This window comes from Octodon degus, unplaced genomic scaffold (assembly GCF_000260255.1).
Source record: "Octodon degus isolate 3935 unplaced genomic scaffold, OctDeg1.0 scaffold00004, whole genome shotgun sequence".
Taxonomy (NCBI): domain Eukaryota; kingdom Metazoa; phylum Chordata; class Mammalia; order Rodentia; family Octodontidae; genus Octodon; species Octodon degus.
The window spans coordinates 17,968,396-17,979,569 of NW_004524580.1; positions in this window are offsets into that span (position 1 = coordinate 17,968,396).

Below are 11,174 nucleotides of genomic sequence, written 5' to 3' on the forward strand. Positions count from 1 at the left end.
GTCCGGCCCACGCTGCGCCTGGGCTGGGACTGGTCCCGCCGGCGCAGGGTAGCAGGAAGCTCTCCACACACTCACCGGACCTGGGCTAGGACTGGGTCTCGGATGCATGTGTTTTAAAAGCATTTTATTTCAGTAGTTCTTCAAATTTTTCTACAGTACACGTCATAAATTTGTAATAATATACATTATAAATTTCCGATGGGGGAATGCTATGCAAACTTATACAGTATTTCTTAATTTCATTTTCTATATAATCTTATTTACAGACAGCTCTCCTAATCATCTTTTAAAACCACAGTTTCATTAGAACATAATATAGTAAACATTGATCTGGTATAATTGATTCACTTTACAGATTACAACACTGAATATTAAAGAAGTTTCCTTGTTGTTAAAAATCTAAAAGCTATGACCCGTACAATTGCATTGTGTGGTTAGTACATACAATGCAAGTCAGTGACCTAAGAAATCTTAGGTCCAGATTTCTTCACACTTGATCATGCTTCTCCAATGAATCACTTTTTCCCCTTCTGTCATTTTCCTATAGCCTCTCCTTTCCTTTCTCCTAATTTCCTGCTTCCCTTCTTCTCTTGTACTATTAGCTGAATAATTTTGCCTAAAATAGTAGAAAGTAGGTCCTTATTGGGGGTGGTAGGCATTCTCTTCTGATTTAAGTGTATGCGTTACGAGATACTTCACAATCATTTTCTCCCTCACTACTTCCAGAATCCTGACTCTGTTCTAAAGAGACAAATTGACTGGACTCAAGTGTAGTTTTCTGAGTAAATATTTTGTGGAGGAAAAGAATGCAGATATACCAGTTAAGGTTCACTAGAGGAAAAGATTTAGCATCTGATATATAAAGGTAGGCTTAGAATGGCTGGCTGCAGAGTCATGTGCAGAAGAGTGCAAAAGGGCTGTCTGTGTGCTGGAAAGCTGGAGGATCCAGCCACAGGTCTAAGGCCTGGAGCTCACTGTGGTGACCCTTGTGAGTTCATAAGAGGAAGCTGAAGGCTATGTGTAGAAAGGCTGAGTAGTCTACACTAGAAGCCTGGAGATACTGTCCACAGGCAATGGTGAAGACAAGCAAAGCAAGACTTCCTTTTTCTTTCCCTTCTTATCCTTCCCAGTCTATCAAGCTGTCAGCTGGTAACACCTCCACTTAGGGTGAGTCTTGTATCTTTAGCAAGTCCACGACCCAGACACACCCAGAATCATGTTAAACCAAACCATGAGATGTTTATTTTTCAAGTTGACACCATCATTAACTATCACAGCGAATAAGGTGGGAGAAAAGGTAAGATAGAACATTGGCTGCTACCCAGAACAGAAATCACGTCACTTCTATTTCAAAGAATAAACATTTGCTAAGTAAAACAGTTTTATGTACAGATTATTGAATATATTACTATAGAATAAATCCCTTTTAAGCTACAGAAAATTCTGAAAGCTTAGGAATTAAGATATATTTTTAAAAAACATGAAAGCACTACCAACTGTCAGAAGGAGCATTTGATGTACAACATCCAGGGATTATTCTTTATGAATGATATATAATGATTCTCAATGTGTGCATGACCTTGAATAAGTCACTTACACTCTCAAGAACTTTGTCTCTTCATCTGTGAAATGAAAAGGCTGATGAAAGAAACTATAAGTCTAGGGAGTAGAATAGGGGGTGATAGCGACTGTTACAGATCGTGAGCATTTCTTTTTGGTAGGGGCTAGATGCTAATTATTTTAGATTTTTTGAAGCCATATATTCCTTGCTGTAACCTTACAAATTCTGCCTTTGTAACTCAAACCATAGACAATATAGTGGTTCTCCTCTTATCTGAGGCAGATATGTCCTAAAATCCCCAGCAAATGACTAAAACTATAGATAGTGTTGAATTTTATAAATAGACTGTTTTGTCCTACATACATGAACCTAATATAAAATTTAATTTTTTAGACACAGTAAGAGGTTAACAATAACTAATAATGATGTAAGGGCTACTTGAATGCAACCATTGATACTGTGGTTGTCCATCTAATAACTGAAATGGCCACTAAGTGACTAATAAGCAAAAAGCAAGGATACACTTGACCAAGGCATGATAGGACATCTTAAGTAGAGGTGAAAGATTTCACCATGGTGCTAAGACTGGCAAGAAATTTAAAAACTTATGTTTCTGAAATGCTCCATTTAATATTTTCATACCATGGTTCACGGTGGGTAAATAAATCTAAGGAAAGTAAAATTGCAGATTTGAGAGAACTAAAGTATATAAATAAATGAGTACAGCTGTGTTCTAATAAAATTTTATGTACAAATAAAAGTGGTCTGTAATTTGAAAGTCTTAGTCTAGAAATAAATACCTTGTCTCTGACCACACATATATGCCTAAAGTTATCCCATACATAAAATAATTTTTTTGCTAAGAGTGGTAACTCTTCCAAGGTACCTGGAAGCAGTGTACTGCAATCTCCACAACAACTATTACTTCTACTGTAGAAATCCTCTACTGTTTTTCTTCTTACTGTGTTTCCTTTTGTAGGCTTTCATGCTTCAATTTTATGGAAGGAAAAAAACCCAAGTAGGAGTCAAAGATGTAGCTCAGTGATAGAACACTTGCCTAGTTTGTGGGAGACCTAGAATAAATCACCAGAACCTTCAAAAGATTAGCAAAGCAAAACAAGGAAACAGAAAACTTTTCAAAGGTCTTTAACAATAACATTAAAACGTCTTCACTTTTATTTTGGACATCTCTGGGTGATAGATCAATTAGGAATGCTTCCAGCTGCAAATTACAGAGAACCAGAGCAGCAATGACTTAACGATAGGATATTTACGTTTAATTACTTATTTATTTTTTAAACAAGAAATTTGAAGGGAGGCACAGTTCACTGACTCAGTGAGAAGCCCATATCATCTCATTTTGCTTTGTCACTTCTCCTGGGTTATTGTCCTTTGTTATCCAATTTAGTCCCAGGAGAACAAGATGGCTGCCATGCAGACAAGATGGCTGACATGCTTAAAGTCTTGTCTTTTGACAAGTGTCCAAATCAGAAAGGGAGGGAGAGGATCAAAGCTCCTTCTTTCTCTATCCTTTTGTTTTTATTATGAAAGAAAATTATTATCAGAAACCTCCTAACAGATTTCCCCTTACTTTTAACTGGGTTACTTGCCTCTGCTTAGATACTTTTAGCAAAAGGGAACCAGACTGACCAACTGTAGTTTGTTTGTGTGTGTGGGGGGGGGAACAAATTGAAAAAACCCATCGTGGGGCCTGTTTTTGTAAATAAAGTTTTATTGGAACACAGCCATACCCATTCATGTTTGTATCATCCATGGCTGTTTGTGTGCTACAATAATAGAAAAACTGATTAGTCGAGACAGGAACATATGCCTTACAATGCCTCACATTGTTTAGGACCTGGCCCAGTTCTTGCTGCAGAATCAGGACTCTTTAGACAAAAAGCAGAAATGGCTTCTTTTCATGGCAACAAACAGATCTTTATCATTTATAATGTTATGTTTAATTTTTGGGGTGGGGGCAGACAATGATATAAGACCATTTATATGGTAACCAAATGCAAATTCCAATAAATGGCCACTGACTCACTTTTTGAAGAAATTTTTTCCTCATTTTCATTTTGGACCTTTCGTTTCTTATTTCTGGTGCCATTTTGCCTACTTCTTAGTAACATCCTTTATCTCTGATCTTTTTTTCTCAATAGTTCCTTTCATCCTTTAGGAATTTAGGAAAAATTCTCCAGAGTCAAAGGCTCTGAAGGGCATGTAATCTGGGACTCACATAATGAGTAAAACTGATTTTTCCCCCCATTTTGCAACACAGGATAAGGGTGCCTGCCTACTTCGTATTACTCCGCCGTCTGATTTTCTGCACTAGCAGGACACTGTGGGGCTGGCTAGTGTTTTCCTTGGGATCTGAGCTACTTCTCAGAACTGAAGGAAAACATTGGAAAAGAGCCTCCTCCAGTGGTATTGGTAATCAGTTAAAAGATGCACCACCAAATGCTAGTGAAGAAGATGTACCACGATCTTTCAGAAAGTTTGATGCAGATGAAAGATAGGCATACAGTAGGAATTTTCTGAGTGCTATAAAGTTCAGGTTCTATAACTGCTACTTGTCAGTCAGTGTAGGTTGTGGCCTGTTGAAGGGGCTTAGGAGAGTAGACAGGCTTTATTTTTTCATCACTGCACAATTCCCTACTCCTTTACCCTCCAAAGAAGCTACAGCTTTTTATCTAGGTGACACTACAGACATGTTTAAAAATAGAGGCTCTGGACAAGGAACAAGGGTCTGGGGATGTGAGGGAGACAGTCTGACTTTGTTCAACAGCCATTAGAAGTTAGTTTCAACTTTTTTAGATCTAAGCTTATGGAGCTTTACCCCCTAGCTTGATGAAACCAGTGTGAAATTTTGGAATACATGATTCTAGAAGTTGGGACACACAGACCTCCAGTGACCCATTTTATCGCTGAAACTTCGATTCAAAAAAGTGACAATTAACTGATTGATCTAATTGTGTCTCCCTTCCTTATATTAGTATCAGTGAAGAAAAAGGGAGGGGGTGTTCAATAGCGACTTCCAAGGTTTAACTTAAATCCCTGGACCTCTCAGGCCTCCCACAGGTCCTCTCTCATGCCCTCTCCGCAGTGGCCACTAGAGATTTGCTCCTGTGGCAGCTGTCACCCTCCACTGCCTGCCCCTGTCCAGCTGGCTCTGGCCCATTTACCCTTCCCCCCACTACAGCTGCCACCCTTCTGCCGTCACCGGAGTGGAAGGGTTTCCTCCTCACCAGTGCTCATGGCTCTCTTTCAGGATCTCAGTTTTAGCTTGCATTCTTAACTTACAGCTCTTCTGCCAAAGAATCCTGAGCACTTCCTAGGGGCTAGGTGGAAGTAAATTTGAGTGACACAGTCATACATCATCCTACATGTTTTCTTCCTCACTACTAATAATAGGCACCACAGGAGGGATTCTAGACATTTTGACCTTCTACTTAAGGTAGGGTGCTCTGTCTTTCTCTTTTCTTTTTGGGTGGAAGAGTATCAAATGTAGCTTCCAGTAGCAACCAGTAGGTTGTCCAATATTTCTCTCAAGAGCACTAGGGGACTTTTATACAGCTCTAACTCTTGGAAGACTATTTGTTTTATCTCAAATTTTTAATGTGACTATGGTGCTTAGATTCTTCCTTGCTACCCTTCTTCTCTCATCCGCTGGGCCTAGCTGCATGTATGGCCAGTAGCATAACATGTTAAGCCTTGATTTCTGTGGTACTGGCAAATAGTTCTATGCATTTTCAAACTCCTTTACCTACTCTTTTCCTGTTCAGAATATCTCAACTTTAACACATGTCAGCAGATGTGGAGGCATGAGAGGTCAAGTTTGAAGGCAGCAAGAGACCTAACCCTTTATGGTTCTAGAATTCAGCCTTATATTCACTTACTAGACCTTATTAAATATGTGCAATATGACAAAATACAGTTGTAATACTCGAGAATACAAAGATGCAAGAAACATGCCTCAAATTATACAGATATTTCAAATACTACAAATACTTCAAATAGAAAGGAGAATGCCTAATTCAGATAAAACTGGAGGCATTTGAAGTAGAATTCAAGCGTTTGAGTATTAATTTAGAAATCATCCCCATTGAGATGATATTTGAAATTTTGCCTAAAGCATTTAGTCAGTTAGTCAACAAAAATTTATTAAGTAACTAAATGGTACTTAATATGGGAGATATTAAGATATATATTAGACAATATGTTATATATTGTTCTGAGTCCTTATAAAATATGAATACATTAGAACGGGGGACATATTGTTTAATGATAAAAGTGGATTTCAGTGAGCGGTTTTTTTGAGGATCACTTTGTGGTGACAGAATTTTAGTTTTACAGTTAGAAATAAATTCCAGACAAGTTCTTTTTTTGGTAGCAGGAATCAAACTCAGGTCCTTGTGCTTACCAGGCAGGCACTGTGCCACTGGACTATATTCTAGAGACTGGTAGTGTGTACACAGTACTTAACGCACTTAATACCATTGAATTGCATCCTTAAAATGATTAAAATAATACATTTTATGTTACATACATTTTATTACATAAAAACTAAAAGCAAAACAAAATGAATAATAACAGAAGTACATAAAAAGCAAAATATACAAAGAAATAAACAATAAGAAACCCTTTGCCTCTATGGAGCTTATAGTTTGGCCAAGGAAAATGAATAACATATAGTTACTTATATGCTTGAAGGTGTTAAGTCATATAGAAAGAAAAAGCAGGATGAGATGAAGGGGATTATTAACCTCAGGTGATTCTAGAATTCAGCCTTATATTCACTTACTAGACCTTATTAAATATGTGCGATATAAAAATCAGTACATTTGTAATACTTGATTTTTTTTTTTTGCTCTGAATGCCCTCAGGGAAGGTTTGGACATTTGTAATACTTGAGAATACAAAGATGCAAGAAACATGCACATGGAAATCCTATTTTAAATAGGACTGACAGGCTAGGCCTTACCACTACTATGCTGGAGACTAGCGGAAGATGGAATTAGCCACATCCATATCTTTGGGGAAAGTACCCTAGAGAGTTAGGAACGAGCAGTGCGAAATTCCTAAGGTGGAAGCACATCTAAGGTGTTTAAGGGACTACAAGGAGGTGAAATGGTTGGAACAGGGTGTGAGTAGAGCCGGTAGTCGGGATCTGTGTCCTTGAAATCATTTGGAGGACTTTGTGTTGGATGCTGAGGGAAACAGGAACCACCACAAGATTTGAAGTAGAAAGATGGATGATGTGGCTGATTTTAAAAGGTTGACCGAGTGCACAAAGGACAGAATCAAGTTAGCAAGGGAAGAAGCAGTTTGGCCTGAGCAAGGCTGCTGACCCAGTCTTTGGATGTGAGATGCCGGTGGCTTGGATGACAGTGCAGTAGTGGAGATGGTAGGAAATCAGTGGACTTCTCCTGTATTTTAAAAAGAGAGCCAGGAGAATGTCCCGCAGGACTAGAAGGAGAGAGCAGAGGAGTGAAGATGACACCCAGTTGCTGACTTGAGCCTTGAATTGTTGAAGTGCCCTCACGGGAGGGCTTTTGAGTGTACAGTTTTTTAGGGAGTGATGACCACGAGTTAGGATCGGAACACATTGCTTTAGTTCTGTTGTCACAGTTGTTCTAAGTTGCACAAACGAAGACCATGGAAAGCATGAGTCAGTCTGAGAGTGTCTTGCATGTAGGATTGGCTCAGAGTAGGTGTGTCCTGTCAGATGTGGAAGAAAAAAGAGGATGCAGATTTATAAGAGCTGTCACTGACTCATGCTTTTCCTGACCGTCGCTTGTGCATCTTAAGAAAATTCACCGTTATAACAGAGCGCGTCTGTTGAACTCTTCCTATGTACTGCATTTGGGCCGTGCTAACTCCTGCTTCCTGTGTTACTGACAGAAGTGCTAGACCTCAGTTAGAGCTAGTGAGTTTCCTCTCTCAGTTCATGGAACTCTCGTCTTTTGTCTGTGGACTGCAGGTGAAAGCGCTGGAGTGTTTATAGTTCACCGATGCCCCCTTCACGTCCATATTCATCCTTCTAACAGTCTTGGGGATGGAGTAGGTCAGTGATGTTAATTATCCTTTTATGCTTGGAGAGCAGGAGGGACTTGCCCAAGGTCAAAACACAAATTCCAAATTCAATTTTCCGGTATTCTATGACTTTCAGATCAACACTACTCATTTGCTACCCAATTTTCTATTTAGAACATTTTTAAACTTACAAACATTTTATAATACTTTACTGTACTCTTTATACCTTCTAACTAGTCACAGATTGGTACTGCATCACCTTGGATGTAAACACACAAACACACGCACACATGCGCGCACACACACATTTTTGGTGGCCTTGGCTTTTCTTTCTTGAGACAGGCAGTTGCTACGCATTTCAGGCTTGCCTTGAACTCACAGTGAGCTTTAGCCTCCCAAGTGCTGAGATTACAGGCCTGGGCCACCACACCTGGCCCAGGGGCCTGTTGGAAAGTAAACTGTAATGGTTGAGGAGATAGCTCAGTGGCATAAGCACCTGCCTGGCAAGCTCAAGGCTCCCATGTTCGATGCCCAGTACAGCATGTCATGCCAGCCCTGGAACCCAGGGCGTGCCGTACCAGCCACAGAAACTGTGCATGGTGGTGCACGCCTGTAATCCCAGCACTGGAGAGACTGAGGTAGGAGGATTACTACGAGTTGGAGCTGTGTAGCGAGACCCTGTACTGAAGAAATAAATTTTAAAAAGATTTTTAAAAATTAAAAAAAAAGAAAGTAAACTGTAGGTATCCTTTTGCATTCAAGGATATACCTGAATCTCTTAAGAATAAGATACTCTCCTACATAACAAATCTTTTCACAACTAAGAAAATGAGTAATAACTCAGTATCATCATTTAGCATACCTCCTACATTTAAAGCTCTGTACCCATCTTCAAGCGTCTTTTACAGCTGTATAGTTTCTTTGTAGGAACCAATCTAGCATCATGCATAGCATTTGAATAGGGTGTCTTTCATCTTTTTTTTTTTTTTTTTAAACAGAGCTTTTTCTCATTTTTTTTCCATGCTGTTATCTTCACTGAAAAAACTCCAGGTCACTTGTCATAGAGAGTGTCCCCAATTCTGTATTTGTTTGATTGTTTCCTTACTATTAGATTTAGGTTAAAGTATTTCGGGCTGAAATAGTCCATAGCTCAATGTCAGGCTGCTCCAGTGTTGGTGAGACGTCCGCCATGACTGTGACTTTCAGATTTCTCCCTTATGAGGACAGTAGTTCTCTTCTTTAATTAATGAGTTATTTGTGGAATACTATTTCAGACCCAGGTTTTAGCACCTAGGAATGATCCTGGCCCGAGGAGCTGCCACTCGGTGGCTAAGAACTCCTACTCTCTCCGCACGCTGCCTGGAGACCAGGAATCCTCTGCTCTTCCCACTGCACTTGCAAGCGATCCAAAAGAGACCTCACGTCTAGCGCGGTCCGCTGTGCACACCCGCGCACAAGCACGGCAAGCGCGCTGCGGGATCCGAGAGCGGATGCAGTAGCAGGTGAGCCTCGTGTTCTAGAAACGCTGGGCAGGGCGTACAACTGTGAAACAAAAAGTGCTACTTTGGTGACAGGAAAGTTTCAATTCTGTAATTTTGGAGTAGTCACAGATTGTGTTTTCCATAACTTAGCAAACTTTTTTTTTTTTTTTTTTTAAGCTAGTTTTGTTTTGGAAGAAAAAAGAATTAACACCATGTATATATCTATTTTTAACCCATTACAATGGTTTTCTATCTTCTTTCTCCTCCCTCTTATTTTGTATTTTATTCTTTTCTCTAAACTTTTTTCTTTTCTTCTTTCTTTCTTTCTTTCAAAAAGAACTTGCTAAAAATTTATCTCTGAACTTTCAGTTTTTCGAATTTACCTCTTGGAATTGATGAATCTCTCTCTCTTTTTTTTTTTCCTAGATGATCTGTCCCTTCTGCTCCTCTACGTGGGTTGAGAGGTTTAGAAAGTTGGAGGCAACTTTTACTTACCACAAATGATGCTCTAGGTTCGATTTATATAATGAAATGTGAGTCTAGAAAATACTTGTTTTAAAAGATATCACAATATTTTGACAACTGTTTTTAGGCTCAGTTGTCTCAGCAGAGCTCTGGCTATTTAAAAATATATTATTCTTTCACCATACCCCTTCTCTTTTTATAAAGCTGAAAAATAGGAAGCACTTTTTCTTGGCAGTTTCTAACCACATTTTTGCGTTGTGGTTGGTGCAAGTAGTTGTTGATAATCAACCAAGAAGTGTTGCTATGTACAAAAGTCATGCTTAGGAGGTAGGGAAATGAATGCAAGAACATTTTAGAAAATGTATACTTGCTTCTCCCAGCATTGTGTTTTTCTGGTAAGAAAGGTAAGTAGATTTTTTCACTTGCCCCATAAAAAGCTATTTGGTTGTTCAAAGGTCGTTATGATGATTACTTTGTAATTTAAATACAGAAAAGACTTGAATGCTTCTTTTCAGTGTGATTTAATCATTTTTAAAATCACATAATTTCCCAGAAATCCCTTAGCAACTCTTTCTTGAATTATTTAAACCTCAAAATAGTAATAATAAATATAGTGCATGACATATTAGACTGGAAGATGTGATGTTGTTGATTGACAGGACTTTAATTCTCGGAGCCAAAGCTGAGATGAAAGTAATGCACAAACAGGGGAGAAAGCCTTCCCCAGAGGCAATGCACAAAAGTCCTTGTCCATGTTTTCCAGTGAGTAGGAAAGAAAGGGCCAAAGGGGATGAGCTCTTTCCCAGGGATGTTTGGGCCCTGTACCTGCCATGTTGTTTGTCTGGACAAAGAATGCTATTTTCTTCCAGATGTTAATTTAATCCCTCCTGAAACTAGAAATTTAGGCAAAGTGTAAAGGATAAATATTTTAGGAGAACAGGTTGTCTGAAAATCAGTTTTAAAGTCTGTTTAATATTAACCAACAGTTTTCCAAACTTAGTTGGCACTGGAAATTATTTTTCTTACTGTGTAAGTGAAGCAAAACATAATAAAAGTTCTTTCTATTAAACCCTGTAGTGTTTGTGTTCTGTAGAATTTCCTCAGAAAATTAAAATTTAGTGATTCTATATTGGGAGTTCAGGCCTAAGCCAGATAATTGTTGAAGGCTTCTTAAATCCTTGTAACAATAAAATGATAGCGTATTAATAAGACCTTGCTTTCAATCTAAAGTACTATAAAATCCTATAGATACATATCTGCTACATGTAAAAAAATGAATATTTTGTTTACTAACCTATTCACAATTTTCAGAGGAATTAGAATGAGTTTAGGCTTTGTGGTACACTCCTGCAATTCCACTCCTGTAATTCCAGTGAACAGTAGGGTGGCCAGGAGCTCAAAGCCAGCCTGAATGACATAGCAAAACACTGTGTCAAAAAACAAAACAAGGTATTGGTGATGTAGTTCAGCTGTCTAAGCACCTGCCTGCCAAGGGTAAGGACCTAGGTTCGATCCCCAGTACCACATGCCGTGCGTGCCCTGGAACCAGGTGAGGTGGCTCACATCTGTAATACCAGTCCTGGAAAGGCTGAAGCAGGAGGATCACTATGAGACCCTATACCAAATAAATA